The sequence below is a fragment of the Triticum dicoccoides genome, chromosome 3A (assembly GCF_002162155.2).
Source record: "Triticum dicoccoides isolate Atlit2015 ecotype Zavitan chromosome 3A, WEW_v2.0, whole genome shotgun sequence".
Classification (NCBI taxonomy): domain Eukaryota; kingdom Viridiplantae; phylum Streptophyta; class Magnoliopsida; order Poales; family Poaceae; genus Triticum; species Triticum dicoccoides.
In genome coordinates, this window is record NC_041384.1 from 85,788,367 (window position 1) to 85,796,946 (window position 8,580).

The window sequence follows — 8,580 nt, forward strand, 5'->3', positions numbered from 1 at the left end:
GGTAGTGCCTTTTCTCCCAAGCGAGAGATGAAGCGGCTTAAAGCCGCCACGCATCCGGTTAATTTTTGTATTTGTTTGAGGTCCTTTGGGATATCCAATTGTGACAAAGCCCGGATCTTGGCTGGATTTGCTTCAATTCCTCTACCGGATACAATGAAGCCTAAGAGCTTTCCGGCTGGAACGCCGAAGACGCATTTTTCCGGATTGAGCTTGATGTCATATTTTCGGAGGTTATCGAATGTGAGCCTCAAGTCGTCTATTAGAGATTCGACATGTCTTGATTTGACGACCACATCATCCACATACGCCTCCACTGTTTTGCCGATCTGATTTGCCAGACATGTCTGGATCATGCGCTGATATGTTGCGTCGGCGTTCTTCAGCCCGAAGGGCATTGTGTTGAAGCAGAATGGGCCGTATGGTGTGACGAATGTTGTTGCAGCTTGGTCTAATTCTGCCATCTTGATTTGATGGTAACCGGAGTATGCGTCGAGGAAACACAACGAGTCGTGTCCTGCGGTGGCATCGATAATTTGATCGATACGGGGGAGGGGGAAGGGATCATTTGGGCAAGCCTTGTTAAGGTCTTTAAAATCGACACACAGGCGCCAGGATTTGTACTTCTTTGGTACCATCACCAAGTTTGCTAGCCAGTCCGGATGTTTTATGTCTCTAATGAATCCGGCCTCCAATAGCTTGGCTAGCTCCTCTCCCATACCTTTCTCTTGGGTTCGGAAAAACACCGAAGGGCTTGTTTGACAGGTTTAAATCCTTTTAGGATATTTAAGCTGTGTTCGGCCAGCTTGCATGGGATCCCTGGCATGTCGGAAGGGTGCCAGGCGAAAATGTTCCAGTTCTCTCATAGGAACTCTCGCAGTGCGGCGTCGACATCAGGGCTCAGTCGTGCTGTCACATCCCTAGTCTGGTATGACCTAGACTAGCTAGTCAGTTGTGCATCATATTTAAATTTCATTTAAATTTGAAATGAGGATTGGTGGAACCCTCAGAATCATTTTTGAAAATGACCCAAATAAAAATTTCTCCAAAAGGGTCCAAGAAAATGCTCATGTTGCCCTCTGAAAATATTGGACAGAGATAAAAATCAAAACAATATTTTTAGGAGCTCATGGATATTTATTTTGGCCATTTGGATTAATTCGATAAATATTTGCATTGGAAATATATTTCTATATATATGAAATATGGTCCAAAAATTATGCCAATTATAAAAGAGCTCTGGAATAATATATCTAGCTCCTGCAAAAATTGGCATAAGGTAATAAATTGATTTAGTATTTTATTAAATCAAAACAAATGTCAGAAAAATTAGAAAACAAAAATAAAAGGAAGGAGGGGCTTACCTGGGGCTCCCCCCTGTGCGGCCCAGCCAGCAGGCGGCCCAGCCCACCTGGCCCCCCCTCCTCTGTCGTCTTCCTCCCCGACAGGGGGACGGCGCGTGCTCGACGCGCGCGCACCGCCGCGCCGCGCCACCTCCTCCCTCCCTGCCTGCCTGTCCTCCCCTCGTCGCTCTGGATGGACCGGACGACGCCACGCGCCGCCCCGGTCCTTCTCACTCCCTCTCGCTCTCCCTCCTCCTCTTCCCCTGCTCTCTCTCTCTCTCTCTCACCCGAGAACCACCGCCGCCGCCGACGGGCATCACCGTAGCCACCGCCTCTCCCACGCCTTCCCGACACGCTCCCCAGATCCGCCGCGACCCCCCCTACCTCCTCGTCGAGCCACGCAAGACGGAGCACCCCGTGGAGCCGTCGCCGTCGCCAAATTCGCCTCCGGCCGCCGTGGATCCTCGCCGGCGATTCGGGAGCTACCGGGCATCCCCGACCTCGCCCTCGCGCTCGCTGGTCTCGCTGTGAGCCCCCGCACTGAACCCCCTCCTCCCCGTGCTCGTTTGCCCCGTCTAGATAGCTCAACCACCGCGCCCGTAAGTCCCTCGCTGCCGGCCATGGCGCCACGGTGGCATGAGCCCAAGCCAGCCACTCCCGCGTGCGTCACCGTGTTCCTGGTGACGCCAGGAGGCCGTAGGAGCCCTCCGCTTCCACTGTCGTGCACCACAACGCCGCGGCCGCAAGTCGCCGAGCTCCGGCCGCCGCCGCGAGCTTTGCTCCGGCGAGCTCCGGCGCCCCCGCAGCCCCCCACCAGCTCCCCTGGATGCGGACGACGACGGGCTACGCTCCGGTGGTCTTCGCGCGACCAAATGCCGCTTGTAGCGCAAGTCCGGCGAGTCGCCGCCGCGCTATTGGTCGCCGCCGGCCAGAACTCCGGCGGGCTGACGTGGCTCTGTTAATTAGGCACTAATCCCCACCTACTGACGCTGACCAGTGGGCCCGGGGCTTAGTCAAAGCTAGTCAGCCCAGGTTTGACTCGGGGTTAACCCCAGTGTCACTGACGTGTGGACCCCGCATGTCAGGTTTGACCTGGACAGCCGCGTTGACCGCTGATGTAGTGATGATGTCATGCTGACGCAATTATATATTTTCTGGAATTAAAATAATTCAGAAAATCCAGAAAATGATTTAAACTTCAAAAATTCATAGAAATTCAACCGTAGCTCAGATTGAAATATTTTATATATGAAAAATTATCAGAAAAATGCAATCTTTCCATCTGTACTAGTTTCATGCATGACAAACCAGCTTATACATGCTGATTATGGGAAAACACATTATGGCATATATAAGAGACTTAATTTAGAAATGCATTTGAACCTTTGGTTCAAATGGACTTCAAACCAAATGAATACTAGTTGCATTAGCTCAAACAACATCACATCTTCATGCCATGTTCATGCATCATATTGTTGCATATGTTTGTGTATTGATTGCCGGCACCGTTCCTTCTCGATAGGTCTTGCTCCGGAGACCGTTCCAGAGTACCTGTCTGTGAAGCAGTGCCTCCTCTGTTGTTTTACCAGGCAAGCAAACCCCCCCTTGTTCATTTCGATAAAACCCTACTCTCTCGCTCCTGCTCTCAGTTATTGCATTAGGACAACAACGGTTCATCTGCTACTTTGTGCTGCGGTAGTTGAACCCATTCCTCTGCATGACCTGTCATTGCCACAGTAAATAGTTGAAACCCACTAGCATGTGTAGGAGTTGATTGAAGCCATTGCTGTGTTCCTACCATGCTATGCCTGCTATTGCTTAGAGTTGTGTCAGGTCTGATTCATTGGGAATGAATTGGAGTGTCACGATATGTTCTGATGCTGAGAGTGAAGTGTGTGAACACGATTTGGTAAAGGTAGCGGTGAGAGGCCATGTAGGAGTACATGGTGGGTTGTCTCACTGGAACCGTCCTTAAGCACTGAGTTCTGTGTATGTTGTCCAATGACTCGATACTACCACACATTGGGTTCCGGTAACTCGACCCCTCTCGGCTTATTAACCAACTTGATCTCTGTCCAGGAGTCGCAACTAGTTTCTGGTGTTTGTAGGTAGTGCTATTTTTCTACCAAGTGGCACCCGGCAGGGTGGGCTTGGGACAGACTAGGCACAAGTGGCCTGGTGTACCGAGTGGCACCCGGATGGTGGGCTCGGGAACCCTGTACACATCGTTTGGGGCCGTAAGCGACACCCCGGCCGGATCTCCTTGCGGATGGAACCCGAATAGGCGATAAACCTGGACTAGAGTCTTGTGTGGTTAGTCAGGTCGTGGCCGACACCCTCGCCAGGCTTCCGCTTGAAGGTTGCCGAGATACATGACGTGTACATGGCGGTAAGTGGCGAGAGCGTGTGTGAAGAAGTACACCCCTGCAGGGTTAACATGATCTATTCGAATAGCCGGGTCCGCGGTTATGGACTTCTTGGATGCTTACATGGTACATAGACAACTTGAAGTGGATACTCTAAAATGCCCAAGACAAGTGTGAGTGCTATGGATGGCCTTCTCGTAGGGAGACGGGGATGAATCCATAGTAGTGTATTGTGTGGTGATTAGTGGACTCGTGTACGTTGTTTCACCTCCAGAGTTTCTGGTAGTCGTAGAACAGGATAGCCACAGAGTCAAAGCTGGCTTGCTGCAACTAAACCCCACATTACCCTCTTGATACAAATGCATGTATGATAGGATCTGATGTAAGTCTTGCTGAGTACCTTTGTACTCATGTTGCTTTATTTATGTTTTTGCAGCGGAGACTTCGGTCTTACTAGGGTTCTCTTGGACTTCGACTAGTAGCTAGTACCTCAGCTACGATCTTGATCGGATGTTGTAGATAGTCAGGCTCTTCAGCCTTTTTCATTTGTAGATGTCTGTACCCAGACATGTAATGCTTCCGCTTGTTGCTTGTATGCTCTGTATGATGGGTTTTGTGACCCCTGTTTGCAATAAATACTATGATGGCTCTTCTGAGCCTTTATCTATTTGAGTTGTTGAGCTATGCTGTGATGCCATGTTGTACAGCACATACTTGCATGTTATGCGTACGTGTAATGTGTATTGCTATGTGTGGGATCTGACTATCTAGTTGTTTATCCTTAGTAGTTCTCTCTTACCGGGAAATGTCTCCTAGTGCTTCCACTGAGCCCTGGTAGCTTGCTACTGCTCCGGAACACTTAGGTTGGCCGGAATGTGTCCTTCTTCGATCCTGTGTCTGTCCCTTCGGGGAAATGTCACGCGATGAATACCGGAGTCCTGCTAGCCCGCTACAGCCCGGTTCACCGGAGTCCTGTTAGCCCAGTGCTACAGCCTGGATTCACTCGCTGATGACCGACACGTTCGATGCTGGGTCATGGATGCCTGTCCTTGTAAGTTAGTGCCACTTTGGGTTTACGACTAGCCATGTCAGCCCGGGCTCTTTATCATATGGATGCTAGCGACACCATCATATACGTGTGCCAAAAGGCGCAAACGGTCCCGGGCAAAAGTAAGGCGACACCCGTGGGGATACCGTGCGTGAGGCCGCAAAGTGATATGAGGTGTTACATGCTAGATCGATGTGGCATTGAGTCGGGGTCCTGACACGTGCCCCGATGGAAGCTGTTTTATTGGGGTCCGTTGGATGGGCCTGGAATTTGACTATTTCGTCAGCTGGCTTGAAGGATGTGGATTTGGATCTCTTATCGAGTATTACATCATCCCTGTTAACCGTGGAGCGCAGCGCAGTCAGTTCCTCAGCTGCTAGGGCTTCGGATAGTGCCTCAAGGGCTAATGCAGCCGTCTTGTTTTCAGCGCGGAGTGCGACGTCTGGATCACTAGCTAGAGTGATAATTCCGTTCGGCCCGGGCATCTTAAGCTTCATGTACCCGTAATGGGGTATTTCTTGGAAGATTGTGAATGCTTCCCATCCCAGTAAAGCGTGATGTCCGCTCTTAAACGGGGCCACTTGAAACGTGACTTCTTCGGACCTGTAATTATCCGGCGTGCCGAACACCACATCTAGTGTGATTTTTCCTGTGCAGCGCGCTTCCCTACTGGGGATTATTCCTCTAAAGGTTGTGCTGCTTCGCTCGATGCGGATCCAGTCTATTTCCATTTTTTGAAGGGTTTCCTCATAAATGAGGTTCAGTCCGCTGCCTCCATCCATGAGCACCTTGGTGAGGCGAACGCCGTCCACTATGAGACTGAGGACCAGTGCGGCTGGTGCTTGGGCTGTTCAGGATTTAGGTTCATCACTTGCGTTGAAGGTAATAGTAGTGTCGCTCCATGGATTTATTGTTGCGACTTGATAGACTTCGGCGAGGCTGTGGAGTGTTCCTTTTTGCACATTGTTTGATGCGAAAGTCTTGAAGACTCTGAGAACAGTGCTGGTGTCCTCGGGCTGGCTTTCTGCGGCCTCCAGGATTAAGAGGTCCTTGCCAATTTTGGCCACCTGCCAGAGTATCCAACACGCTCTAAGGCTGTGAGTTTGTGTGGTGTCCCCTGTGCTGTGAATTCTACAGGGTCCCTCAAGCCACCTTTCCAGTACGGTTCCATGCCCTGTAGAGGATTTTGGCTTTTTCGTGTTTATCCCGGGTGTCCTATGATGATGCACCCTCTTAGTTCGGACGGGATTACTATTTAAGGCCGGATTATCCCAAAATTTTATTTTGGTTTTCCAGGCGCTCTCCATCGCACAATATTTTTGTACTATGGACGCCAAGTCGGCCACGCGTGTAATATCACGACGACTTACGGCGTTCAGGATTCCTTCGTCCGTGCAATTACTGCAGAAAATTGAGATTGCGTCTTTCTCGCGGCAATCCTTTATCCTGTTCATAACCAGGAGGAATCTGGCCCAGTAATGATGTACTGTTTCCTCGGGCTTCTGCCTGATTTGGGAGAGATCGCTTATGTTCGGGTGGGCGGGTGTCGTTGAATCTGAAACCTTACCCAATCCAAGATTCAGACGCCGAAGAGTTTCCGAACTCTGAAGTTCGGATTCTTGGATGTTGTCCAACGAATCTAGCCCGTTGCCTGATTCTAAGCTCAGGTCTTGAGTTACATCCTCCCCTCCGCGGGTATCCGGCTTGGAGGAGTCGGGAATTCGGACGTAGCTAGTCCTTAAAATAGATGAAGGGTCGCCGCACTGCGCCTCTACCACGGCAACGTGGTGGGTGACTTGAGGAGAGTTAATTTCTCTTAGATCGGGTTTAAGCCCAACCTGGTCATAATCCGTAGCGACCCCCAGGGCGGCGATGCGATCCAAGAGCTCGTTTACGGAAGAGAGCTCCATTGGATCTAGCTGCTCGACAAGCTCCGAGCTGACGTGTAGGTTGCTTTTGATGACCCGAGAGGTCACCGTCGGCGCAACAGCCGAACAGGCGGTCATGAGAAAACCGCCTAGCCGGAGGGTTTGGATGACAGCCAAGGCTCCCTTAGCAACGGCGCCGTCTTTAAAGACGGGAGGAGGCATCATTCCTGATTGTGACGGCACAGAGGAACCCTCAATGAAAGCACCAATGTCGGTGTCAAAACCGGTGGATCTCGGGTAGGGGGTCCCGAACTGTGCGTCTAGGCCGGATGGTAACAGGAGACAGGGGACACTTTGTTTTACCCAGGTTCGGGCCCTCTCGATGGAGGTAAAACCCTACTGCTGCTTGATTAATATTGATGATATGGGTAGTACAAGAGTAGATCTACCACGAGATCAAGGAGGCTAAACCCTAGAAGCTAGCCTATGATATGGTTGTTATGTATGGAGTTGATCGCCTACGGACTACAACCCTCCGGTTTATATAGACACCAGATAGGGTTAGGGTTACACAGAGTCGGTTACAATGACGGGAGATCTTGAATATACGCATTGCCAAGCTTGCCTTCCACGCCAAGGAAAGTCCCATCCGGACACGGGACAAAGTCTTCAATCTTGTATCTTCATAGTCCAGGAGTCCGGTTGAAGGTATAGTCCGGCTACCCGAACACCCCCTAATCCAGGACTCCCTCAGTAACTAAGGCACACCTTTTAATAGAGAACCAGAACAAAACATTAACAAATAATGAATAGATAAACTCTTTAAATTACAGTCATCCCCCGAAGAGCATTCTAATTATTACCAGATTGGAGTCTACAGATCAGAACAATTATAGGTGAATATAACTTGCAGATAGGATCACGAACTGAAATGTATATAATGAGAACACAATAGGTTCAGATATGAAATCATGGTACTCAAGCCGTAGTGATAAACATTAAGCATAGCAAAGTTATAGCAACATTAACCTTACAACATAATGGATACTAGGGATCAAGCCCCAACAAATTGACCTGATTACATGATGAATTTCCCCGTCGTGGCTATAGTGCCCCGTCGCCTGGACGCCACCGCCCCGATCAGCGGTACCGTCTGCACTATTGGCATGCTTGCGTCGGTCAACTATGAGGCAGGGGGTAATGTTGCCACGCTTTCCCCGTCTTGGGAGTGCAGTCTTGTCGTACGTCTGCATGTCATGGGCGCTGACCCACCGCCTGCCGGCTGGAGCCTTGTCGCCGCGCCCGGCCGGCCCTGGAGCCGGATGGCCAGCTGGAGGGCGAGCCGGATTGAGGGGCGCCTGACGCCATGATGTTTTGAATTTTTTTAAGTGTGGATGCACCTACCCGGGGTCCCCCCGGCATGGTGCTTGGTGGACTTGCCGACCCTGATACATGCGGGTGTTTGGGAGCTTGGGTGAAGACGTTGTCTTGACCTTGGGCTTGTGACTGGCGATGGCGGCGGCTGTGAGTGTCGTAGACCTTCTTGGAGGTATCATAGTATTGTTGCTACACCCTCACGCATGGTTCTGACTCAAGAGGAAACCCTAGATCCTGTCTGGTCGGACGTTGTCGGTGCCTTTGGCGTCGGTTCCACTCTTGAGGGATTCGTTTTTGGAGTTGGCATCGGCAAGTGGAACTAGTGGAAGGCGTCGAGGGCTTCTGTGGCAACGATAGTGGAGAGGAGTGAAGTCGGAGGCATGGCGTTGGTTGAGGTAGTCAGCTCTTCTCTGGCGTGTCCGTAGGATTACCTCGGTTTTTTTGTTGCGGTGAAGTTAGAGCTGCGGTGGCAGGGCCCTAGCGGCAATGATGATAGGCAGCAGGTGGTTTGTTCGGTGGTCTTTTGCGGCGTCACCCTTGCATTGTTCTTCTTTGGAGCTCTTCATCAGAGTTGAAGCTGC